The sequence below is a fragment of the Medicago sativa genome, chromosome 6 (assembly GCF_051527215.1).
Source record: "Medicago sativa cultivar Bolivia chromosome 6, Bolivia_mono, whole genome shotgun sequence".
Lineage (NCBI taxonomy): Eukaryota > Viridiplantae > Streptophyta > Magnoliopsida > Fabales > Fabaceae > Medicago > Medicago sativa.
Window position 1 is genome coordinate 25,959,706 of NC_140754.1, and position 11,574 is coordinate 25,971,279.

General features: G+C 34.1%; 1 long non-coding RNA gene across 1 annotated transcript; it reads right to left on the reverse strand.

Moving 5' to 3' along the window:
* Positions 1-225: 225 nt before the first annotated feature.
* LOC146914179 (uncharacterized) lies at positions 226-2,500 on the reverse strand. The gene is made up of 2 exons (XR_015016474.1): positions 2,335-2,500; positions 226-520 (listed from the first exon to the last, which is right to left on the reverse strand). It is a non-coding gene; the product is annotated as an uncharacterized LOC146914179 (long non-coding RNA).
* Between the last annotated feature and the right edge of the window lie 9,074 nt (positions 2,501-11,574).

Sequence of the window (11,574 nt, forward strand, 5' to 3'; positions counted from 1 at the left end):
ATTATTTAAATTGATATGTTTTGTTGGTAATAAGTTCCAGTCACATATCCTCCAGAACACACTCTTTTATTGGTCTCACTCAGTAACAACCCGATTTTCAAAACACGAGTGCATTTTTTTTCTTTTTAAAACAACTCAATGCCATGCACTAAAGGATTCAGGATCGTCTTTAATTTAAAATCAGAGTAAGTATTCCTTTTTGAAACATTCTTCACAATAATGATCTGAATCAAATGCCATACTTTATAAATTTTGGGTAATAAGCTTTTAATATCAAATCATGCACTATGAAAACATAAAATAGTGTTCGAGTATTCATTTCTCATGGTAGTATCATTTACAGCGGTGCCCAAACAAAAGAAGTAAAAATACATAAACATAAGACACCACAAGAAAACATCTAAGCTGATCCTTAACTCTGAACTGGGATGATATGTACAAGATCCCACCAATGGCATCAAGCATGACTGCCAAACTGCTACACCTCCAAAGCCATTGCTATTTCCGCAAAGCACACTCCCTATTTGGATGTGGGGCAAAGCCCGATCCACGAATTAATGTAAAGGGTCACGATCTAAAAATAACATAATTACAAAAATACTGCAGGCATAACATACTAGCATGGTAAATGGCATCAACATAATCACTCTGCATACAAGGTACAATGATGCATGATTTTCCTAACAAATGCAGCTATATGGGTGTCACACCTATCACGGGTCGTCACATGCATGATTCCGGAATTTATCAAGCCACACAGGCTGAATAATGCCACAAAGGCCACCACAAAGGCATGCACACCACAAAGGCTTATGAAATGTCATGATAATGTGACACGCCACAAAGGGTAAAGACTACACTACAAAGGCTGAATAATGCCACAAAGCCTACTCCACAAAGGCATGCACACCACAAAGGCTTAATAACGCCACACAGGCTGAACAACAAGTATTACAACTTTTCACATATCAACAAGCATTTCATATATTCATTCACAAATCATATGAAAGCAAAACACATCAACATGCAATAATTACATTGAGAACATACAAATCCCCATTGGGAAAAAACATTTACAAATACACAACATAGCACATAAATCATCCAAGTATTTAAGTAACTATGATGTTTCAAGAAAGTGCCCTTACCTGAGCAAAGCATTCCTTACAACGTATTGCTCTACAAATCATAAGCATCTATAACAGGAACGTCGCTTACCCTCAAGTATCCTAACAGATACAATAACTTAGGTATACATCGGCTCTAAATCTTTATACCCACTCTAGGTGAAATTTCAACACGCTCCGAAGTACGATCAATTTAATATTTCCAAAAAGTTCAATAAAATATTTTCCAAAATAACTTTTGTCTCGAAATCCTTCAAAACACTTAATGACCATAAACTTGCCAAAACTGAGTCTAGGAAACACTTTTCCATAAGAAACTTCTATTTCAAATACTCAATTTATACAAATCATTTTGTTCTCAAGACAAAATCTAAAAATAATAGTGTTTCTAAAACATTTCCAAATACTTCGATAAGACTAATTTAAATTGTATTTTTCCTTAAAATCACCCAAGGAAATATTTTCTCAAATACTCTAAGTCTTCTGAGACCTTAAAGATTTCCAAACAATTTGACAAATACTTTTCATGTTCAGATGAATCCCAAAATATTATCCGATTTGAAACATCTTTTCAAAACCACTCAAAAATATGATAAAATGAATCTGACGAATTTTCGACAGAGTCTCCTTTGTGTTTACATCGCATACCAGAGCCTTTGGCTCAGTCAACCTAACACAAATTCACAGACAAAATATTTTCACAACTCAACAGTTCAAACATTTAAAAAAATCTTAATTCTGAAAGTGTCAGCAATCACTTACATGAAGAGCTCAGACACATAATATTTTCAGAAAATCACAATAAATTCATCCATCGTCAGAACATTGCAAACCATAGGTCCATTTCGACCGTCTTGACGACGTGAATCCATCACTAAACTCATTTTCACAATTTAATAGCTTTAAAATGACGAAAATAACCTCGAAAGGTTAAGCTCTTTTCAACACTAATCGGTTAAATCAACTCATTTCCTCGTCTAAAGCATATATATAAAATAAAATTTACATTTCAACACTTTTCCAATAACACTAAAATTTTAAAATGAATGGATCGTAATTTTTTTTTCAGATCTATACTCATAAATTTTCATAGGGACTTACCCAACAACATTAATACATAGCATCATGCAAGAAAATCGAAACTCGACGCCCAACACCCACAAACACTCAAAACCGAGATTAAAAAGAGGAAAAAGGGGAGGAATACCTCATCTATTGACCATGAATCACGTGTAGGAAGATAGGATTCGTCGCTAGCTTCGTTTTGATATCTCGTTTGCGCGATTCGGACAAGGAAGGAAGAAGTTACGGCCCCAGAACGGTGGAGGAAAACAAAGTTGCGGAAATGAGAGAGAGAAGAGAGAGAAAGTCTTGATTTTTTTACAAAAAGGTGGCATGACCATCTATTTATAGAGTTTTGGTTTTGGAAATAAACCGGACCCGGTTTTTCGCGGTTCAAGGCACACATAACTGATAAAGTTCTATATAACTCAGATGAATTTCTAACCGGTCCCAAACATCTTAGAATTACCTCCTTACTCAAAAATCACTATACATACTCTAATATTTTCTTATAGGAACTTTTCTCAACTCGCAGGTATAATATTCCTAAATTCACAAAACGTCATCTCAATGACAAGTAAATTCCTTGAATGAATATTAATGACTCCAAAGGTCCAATAATATTTCATTTGTAGGCGAAAACATATTTGATTCTACCCCGAATCACTAAACTCACAAAAATGCTCAATATTAAGGAAAAACCAAAATCTTGACATATCACATAACACAAGTCACAAAAACATATTCATGCTTAACAAACATTATGAACATCATACTCAATCACACAGAGTAGAAAATAACATATGTATGAATCAATTCTAGATCTCACATAGTAAAATTGATCAACCAGTTTTCCATTCAAAATAATAGTTTTGAGATCAAAATAACTTTCCGACAACGTCAAGACGTTTTGTAAGGTCATTTATTAACAAAGAAAACATCAGAACAAGATACATAACCCTAAATTTAGTCACAGCTAAATTACGGGTCTTACATTACTACCCTCCAAAAAGAAGTTTCGTCCTCGAAACTAGGATAAGAGTAACAACTTATCTAGTCATTACTGATACCAACACTGACATGAATAGTACACATACTGTGACCCTTTACAAAGTCACACAAACTTAAAAATCTAAACCACCAGCTAGTCATCACACCTTGAGTCCTCCACTCAGATTCATCTCAAATAAGCACAAACACGTCACTAGGTCCCTCAGGAGATTAGGTCCACAATCAAAATTCTCGATGTCTCCACGTCTACCCTCCAAAAATTTCACACTACAACACTGGTAAGATTGACTTGTTCCATTCAACATGGTGTTCACTTTTTATCGACAACACATTAAGGATGATCAATTCCTCAATTTGTTAATAGATAGCTAGAATTCATGATGGTGGCATAGACCATCTTAACCAATCTGTAATAGTGTTTCTGGTAACCCGCACTCAAGGCTATCCTGAGGTAGAAGGAATCTGACAATTCCCATATCAACATCAATTTCCATCCTTTTTTCTAGTCATCTAGCTTCTTGCCAACGAAGAACAACCTCTAATATTTGACTAAGAACCTCCTACCATTCACAAAATTGCTTTATCAACCCTCATACAAGGTTAAGATCCTCATTTCAAGTGTTATACTCCCTTAACCTTCTATATCTATCATTTTAATCACATCTCTTAATGAAAATTATCTCTTGAATTTTCTTCAGGTTTCATCACCCATTTGTTTTCCTTTCAATTGTGGCCTCAAAACTACACAAACCTTTCAAATGGTTATCTACTGTAAAACATTCATCCCAACGAAACAAAACACCCAAACATCCACTCCTACTCCGAGCAGGAAGTTGATGGAAGAACCACAAAGTTGCCGCCTCTATATAGAGAGTTTTTATCCCTTATTCATATTCATACCTTTTTGAATTACTCCAGTCACACTACTTTACTGATCTAAAACTCTTCACATAGGAATCCTATTAAAATTTCACAACTTGTTGACAAGTTTAAACAAACACAGCCTTCAATGGATCAAAATGTTACAACCAACGTCCTACTCAATGCTTAACAATACTTACATAGAATTTCCAGATACTCACATCATGCTTTAGCATCTTAAATCTCCAGATCAACACCTTACTTGTAGCAACGCACCTTAACGAAAAATGTGTCCTTCATCGGATCAACATATATCCTCCCATGAACTCTTTATACTTTCCTTCAATAACCATGTAATGTCCAAAACAAGTCTTTCCTCCCGTAAACTCCTATTTTCTTCTCAATAATCCATATCAATCTTAACCCATTTCAACTTTCAGGATTCTCATGAAATTCCATATCCAAAATATACGTTGAAACACTTCCATTCTCATCATTGTTCAACTATCAATGTTGCCAACATCTCAAATCATTGGTTTCTTAACATGCTTATATCACGTCTTGGTATACTTCACTAACTGTTTCATCATAGATGAAATCCTCATAACTCTACTTAGAACTCCTTCGTCCTACCTTTCTGAAACTCGTAAGTACAACTTCAACATCCTCTTGGATTTTCTGCAATCATTCCTTACCAGACATAAGTCCTTCCACTCAAAAGTACTTACTTTTTCAATCATCTACACACACTAAACATACACTGTTAACCTTGATGAAACAATACCCTTAAGTTCACAGTTCAATACCACAATGGCAAGTTCAAAATCATGTGTGTAATAATTCCTTCACAAATTCCCAATCTCGCAAGTCGTATCTTCCCTCTAATACTCAAAACACGTCCCGAATCTTGGTGTAGTCCATCACCGTAGTCCCTAAAATTCCTTTTGATTCCAACATTACCTCAATTCTTAGACTGTCTTTACTCTCCCGTCCAAGCCGAACATTAACCTTTCTAGTAACTACTTTGTAGGCACTACCCTCTTTGTAGATTTCTTCAACTTTATACTTTTTGACTGCCTGGTCAAATCCAAAACCTTAATCGATTGACGGTTATCTTGGGTTAATTCATGAATGTACACGATCCAAAACCTTAATCGATTGGGTTGGAATGGAGATGAGCAAGCAAGGATCAATGTGTCTTGATTTGCAAGAAGAGTATGTAGATTGGAATGGCATGAGATAAGAAGGCAAGTGAATCAAGTTAGGGTTTTGGTTGCTTGGGCTTGGAAGCTTGGGAATCATATTCCCCTCATGATTAGGTGAGTTCCATAGTTAGTTTCCTACCTTTTTGGAATCATGTTTATGTCTTGTAAGAATCATATGAAATTCTAGGGTTTTCAAGTATTATGATTAGTTCCCCATTTGAGCTATGCTTGCAAATACTTGCTATATACATGTTTTACAAGTTTTCTATGACCTCTAGAGTCATAATATGCATAGATACACTTGGTTTTGAGGTTTTTGGGTCAAAAATACCATTTATGCAGGTGATGGACTGTCATTACTCGCCACAGCGAGCAAGGAGCTCGCGAGGCGAGCAAAATGGCAGAACTGGGGGTTTGCTCGCCTCCAACTCGCCACAGCAAGTAACCAACTCGTCACAGCAAGTAAGTTACTCGCCTAGGCGAGTAGACAGTGTGCAGGAGCACTGTTTGCTCGCTTCAGGCATAGTTGGCATGCTCTGGTTCAGTTTTCTTTGAGTAGTCTTTTTATAAAATAAACCCCTCAAACCATGGTCCTAAAAGATAATCTTTTGCAAGGCTTTCACATGAATGAAGCAAGTATTTGGTATAGCTAGTAAAGCATGGCAAACGAGAGAAGTTATGTTATGAATTGGGGTAGCAAGTTATCCATTAAGCAAGGGAAAACTAGAGCCTCGACATAGTTGTCGAGAACTAGAAAGTAAGCAAGAATCCTATGTAGGATAAGACGCGAAGTAATATTCTCTTCGCTCAAGAACTAGAATGACTAAGTAAGTATGTTATGCCATGGATTGATAAGTTATTTCTCTCCTCCATGATTAAGAATGTACAAGAGTGATCAAGTATAAATTTACCGCTAATCGGATCGATCAAGGATCCGAGGTAAACATGTAAGCATGAATAGGTTTAACCTTCATGAACGACAAGACCATGACTAATGAATAACGTAGGTGTCATGTCTCTTGCTATCCACGCCAGAGGGATACAAGGGGTTCTCATGATGAGAATGGTTCAAGCTGCAAGGGACCCGCATGTCACTGAGTAATCAAGATGTAGGTGTTCGTGTCTCTTGTTATCCACGTTAGGGGGATACGAGAGGTTCTCCAAGGGGAACGATTCAAGCCGTAAGGGACCCGCACGACACCGAGGGAGTCCGATGTGCCTTAGCTAGGTTTTCATTGGTCATGTTTGGATTATGATCAGGGTTACTCCACCCGGGGCTCTCCGTAAAATGAATCAAGATAATGAATGTTTGTTCAAAGCTAACATAATGAATGAACTTATGTACTATCTTGTATGTTATGATTATGATCATGTTTATGAAGAATGATTTCATGCACGACTATGTTAATGATCAAGAGCACGAGATGCTAATAGAACAAGTAAACAATGTAATGCTGATGACGATCTTAGGTTTCTCTAATCGTCTGGTCTAGGACCGTGTCATGAACATGTTTCAAGCAGACCTCGATGCGTTTACCGTATCTTGGCATAGTGGTCTTAGGTTCCCTCGACCGCCATGACACGCATGATGTTAGTAAAGACCCTTGACAAGTAAGATAAACCTATGACGGGTCTAGCATGCACTACCGTCTAGGAAAGCATGACCACACACGTATAATCAACCGGCAGGTTGTATTGTAGACACATGGTGACCGTAGGTTTCCCCTCAGGTTACCCATAGCCTAGGATTTAGGGGAACTCACTGAGACATTATGTCTCATCCCAATCCTTGTTCGTTCGTACCCGCAGCGGGATGAATATGGATTTCAAGGATGTATTTATTACAATTTATATAAGATATGTTGTATGCATAATGTACGAACACATTTTGTTGTATAATATATTCATTCGAAGTTTTTATGTTGTAAATTTTAATGTATTCAGTACTAAACTAACGCACATGCTAGACTTTCTAGATACGTCTAGTATGTGTGTTACACCTTCAACCGCCTCCCTCCTCGCCGTATCTAGCTTTTAACACTCGACACCACAACTCGTCATTCTCAACCAACTTCCTCCAACACCACTTCCCTAAAAGTGAAAGGTTAAATTCTCCTAACCACCACACCCCAAACCCCCATCCTCCTTCGGCAAACACATATTCTCGTTCATTGTATAGATTCTCAATTGTGGAGTACTGGTAGTTTGGCCATAAGAAAGTCATGCATTCAACCATTCACTAACAAATAACATATTTTATTTAAAATAATAATAATAGGTGGGCGTGTTTTTATCTTACTTTTAGCACAATTCTTCATTTAAATTTAAAGATTATGTTTTACAACCACTTCTATTTTATATGTATCATGGAAATTTATCCTGTTTCATTTATACCAAATATGAATCTTGTTGTAGAAATAGATGACTCTTACATTCATGCATTTTATGTGAGAATTGGTATTATATATATAGTAGAAATACAAAGTTGTTTAAAATTAAATGTTAACGTTTTGTGTAGCTTCTCTTTCAATTTATCTCTTTATGAATTTAAACTATTTTAATTTACAATTCTATCATTCTTTACTCCAACAAACTACTAGTTTTTCAAAATATGTATCTATACTTACACATCTTCTTTTTTTTTAGCAGAAAATATAGTGCAAATGTATCACAAGAAAAACATAGCATCATATTATACGTCCATCAACAACCATCACCAGCACCCTAATCAATATTATTAAATTTGTAAAAAAAAAATCAATATTATTATCAATATTATTAAATTTGTCAAAAAAAAAAATCAATATTATTAAAATAAATAAGTATGTGAAATAAAACGTAGGGAGATAAGTCCATAACCTAAGATAACATATAGGAACAACAACATCAAATATCCCATTAACTTTACCATAAAAATCCATATATCTATTTTATCATCCCTTTATTTTATTCATAATTTTACACTTCTTTACTCAATCTAACAACTATTTTCTTTTTTAAATATAAATATTGATATGTAAATGGGATATCAAGTTTTTTCCTATACTTTTTTTTTCTTTCAATTTTCATTTAAACTATTGAATATGTATTTTTTTTTATTTAATCAAATAACTGAATTTTTTCCCTTATGTTTTTGACAAATTATATATTCAGTTATTTTTTTTACCACTTAAAATTGTATTTGGATCCTATCCTTTTGTTTTTCTCTCGATCTCTCTTTTAACTCTCAATATCTATCTTAATTGCATTATCTCTCTTCACGATCAATTCATTTTATAATGAAGTGAGAGAGAGAGAGAGAGAGAGAGAGAGAGCTTAAGAGAGGGATAAAGTTATATGAGAGAGATGAAATGAAAGTGAAATGAGAGGGTTCAAGTTACCTAAAATTGGAATTGGAAAAATATCATAAAAAAAAAAAAACAAAACTGGTTTTCGCTAGGTCTAATAATGTTTGAGTAACCTTTCTAAAAATAATAATAATAATCATGTTTGCCTTTGAGAAAAAATACGAAAATCAGATGGCTAATATATTCAACATCATGGATCCATGTTTACATTTTGAATTGAGATATAGATGAAACTATTTTGAATACCTAACAAACCCTATTTAAACACTTAACTCATCTCCCCCTCAAAGAAAAATAATCTCAACTCATTAAATTAGCAGACCCTATAAACTCAACTTCAATTAAATTGTCAGAATACACGAATAAACTTTATTCTTTACACACTTATAATTCTCTTGAGAACTATCCAAATTGATCGTTATCACTTTTCTTTTCTAACCAAATCCAACACCTTCTAACCGTTTGCCAAAGTCACGACACTATCTTTCTCTCTAATTCCAAATTGTTAAAATTTCAATGATGAGTTTTATTTTATGTATTCTTTAGAAGACATCAAAGGTCATAATGTCATATTGATAAAATAGTTCACCACCCAAAAAAATAAATAAATATTGATAAAATAGTTATCATCATAAATTTGACAAAATAATTACCATCTTAATCATTTAAACCAAACACTTGAAGTTTTGTTACCAATATAATTATGAGTTATTCTTATCTAACTATATCTTCTAATTGATATCATATGAATCAAAATATTTATCAAGAAAAAGGATATTATATTCCTTAGACCATTTTCAATGGGAAAATCTCAAAGATTTAAGACCTCGTACCTATATTGATACCCCTATTGGGGAGAAATTTTTTGAAGGTCCTATAAGACCCAGGGTCTGAAACAAGCGTCAAATTCTTAAGTGAGCCCACAATTTTTTTTTCAATAAATTAATTATTCTTGTGCACACTTTTTTAATATTAAATGGGACCCACACTTTTTTAGTATTACAATTTGAAATATAATATATAAAATTATTAATAGTTGATTAATGGGTCCCATTTAACGGTTTTTAGTAACAAACTCTAACAGTTTTTTTTTCTTTCTCCCGCTCAATTTCCAATTTCCGCCACAACTATAAATTTTCCTCTCCATTTTGCTTCAAACTCAATTCAATTCTTTTCTCAAACTCAATTCTCTTCAATTCTTCAATTCTCTTCAACCTACCTCAAAACTCAAATTCTCTTCAACCTACTTCACAATGAAGATGAAGTTTTCCTCAATCCAATTTTGGTTTTTGTTTAAGACCTTGATTGTGATTGTTGCCGGAGCAGCGAAACTGAACGGAGACATATTTCTGTTTTCATCATCCAAGAACGATGACAACAACAACCACATTGCTTCAGAGTTAATCAATCTTTCACGCTCTAACGTCGTCACTTTTGGTACTGAGGCAGTTGCCAACGACGAAAGATCGGTAGACGAGGGATCCATCAACGGCGACGACGAAATATTGGATGTTGTTGCTTCACTGGTGGTGTACCGCGACGGCGAAGTCATTATCGACGTTGAAGAACCACAACCACCAACTACCTACCAGCAATCAACACAACCACCGTCTCTGAGTAGCGTCACTGATTCGATTTCGACACCCAATTTCCACAAAATTCGACTTCTAGTTGAGAGTTTGATTTTAGAACTTGAGTCAATTTCCCCAACACTCCATATTTTCAACTGTATCCACTTTAACGATATTTTAAAATATTTTCCACAAACCATCTCTATCATACACCTCCTCAAATTTGTAAGTAGTAACATTATCAAGAAATAAAAATTTGCAATGAGATATTAAACAACTCTTATGTTATTTAAACCATACCCTTGTCTTTCTTCGCCAAACATATCCTATTCTACCCACGTGATTTTTATATTCCCTTCACTACCTCTTCCTTTTTTTTAAATATTTTTTTTTATATTTTTATTTCACCACCTCTTCACAAAAATTGTCTTTGAAGTTTTGTAAGAGGGTTCAAAAATATGAGAAAACACAATGGTAAATAAGAAAGAACAGTTGGCTTTGTCCCTTTATATTGGTTGACATTTTTTTGTTGTGTTTCTTCTCGTTTATGGACTAGTTTTGATGTAATCTTTGGTGATTCTCTCTGTTACTCCTTGTGCTGGTAAGTGTTGCCGTTTTGATCTTAATGTATCTCATTTTTGTTTGTAAGAAAAAATAGAAGAATATGATAAAGGTATTACTTAAATTTAAATTTGAGTGATTTTCGGTAACAATTGTTTCACTCAGAAATCAAATTGATGTTTTCTTTAACAAATTGTTTTTAGTGAAATTTATTAATCACTTGAACCCAATTTAGTGGAGGCCATTAACAATTTGAGTATTACATAGATTTAACATTTCTTTATAAGATTTTGTGTGCTTGACATTCAAATCTAATCTAATATTTTTACGCATTTTATTCTTAAAATTATGCTGGTCGATTGTGGGAGGTCCAAGTTTGTAAAATAAATTTTTTCTTTAACAATTTTGAAATAAATTAAAACCTAAATAATATATTTTTCAAATATGTTTAAATTTTTGTTTCTTTGTTTTTGGTTGTATTTTCTAAATTGATGTGTTTTTATGTTATATTTAGCTCATAATTATAAGAGGTACTATCTTCGTGACTTAACTCACTTGGTAGGGATATTGCATTTTATATGCAGGGGTCGGGGTTCGAACCCCGAACACCCCACTTCTACACAATTAATTTGTGTGAGTTCTAGCCACTAGACTACTTGACAAAAAAAAAAAAGAGGTACTTAATAGTTGATACACAATATTGATGTATGTTTAACTAGACTTTTGACCCGTGCTATCGCACGGGTCCTACAAAATGAAATATAAACGAATAAGTTATAGCAAAATGAATGTATAGTAACCAATAAAAGTAGCATGATAAAGTTTAAGT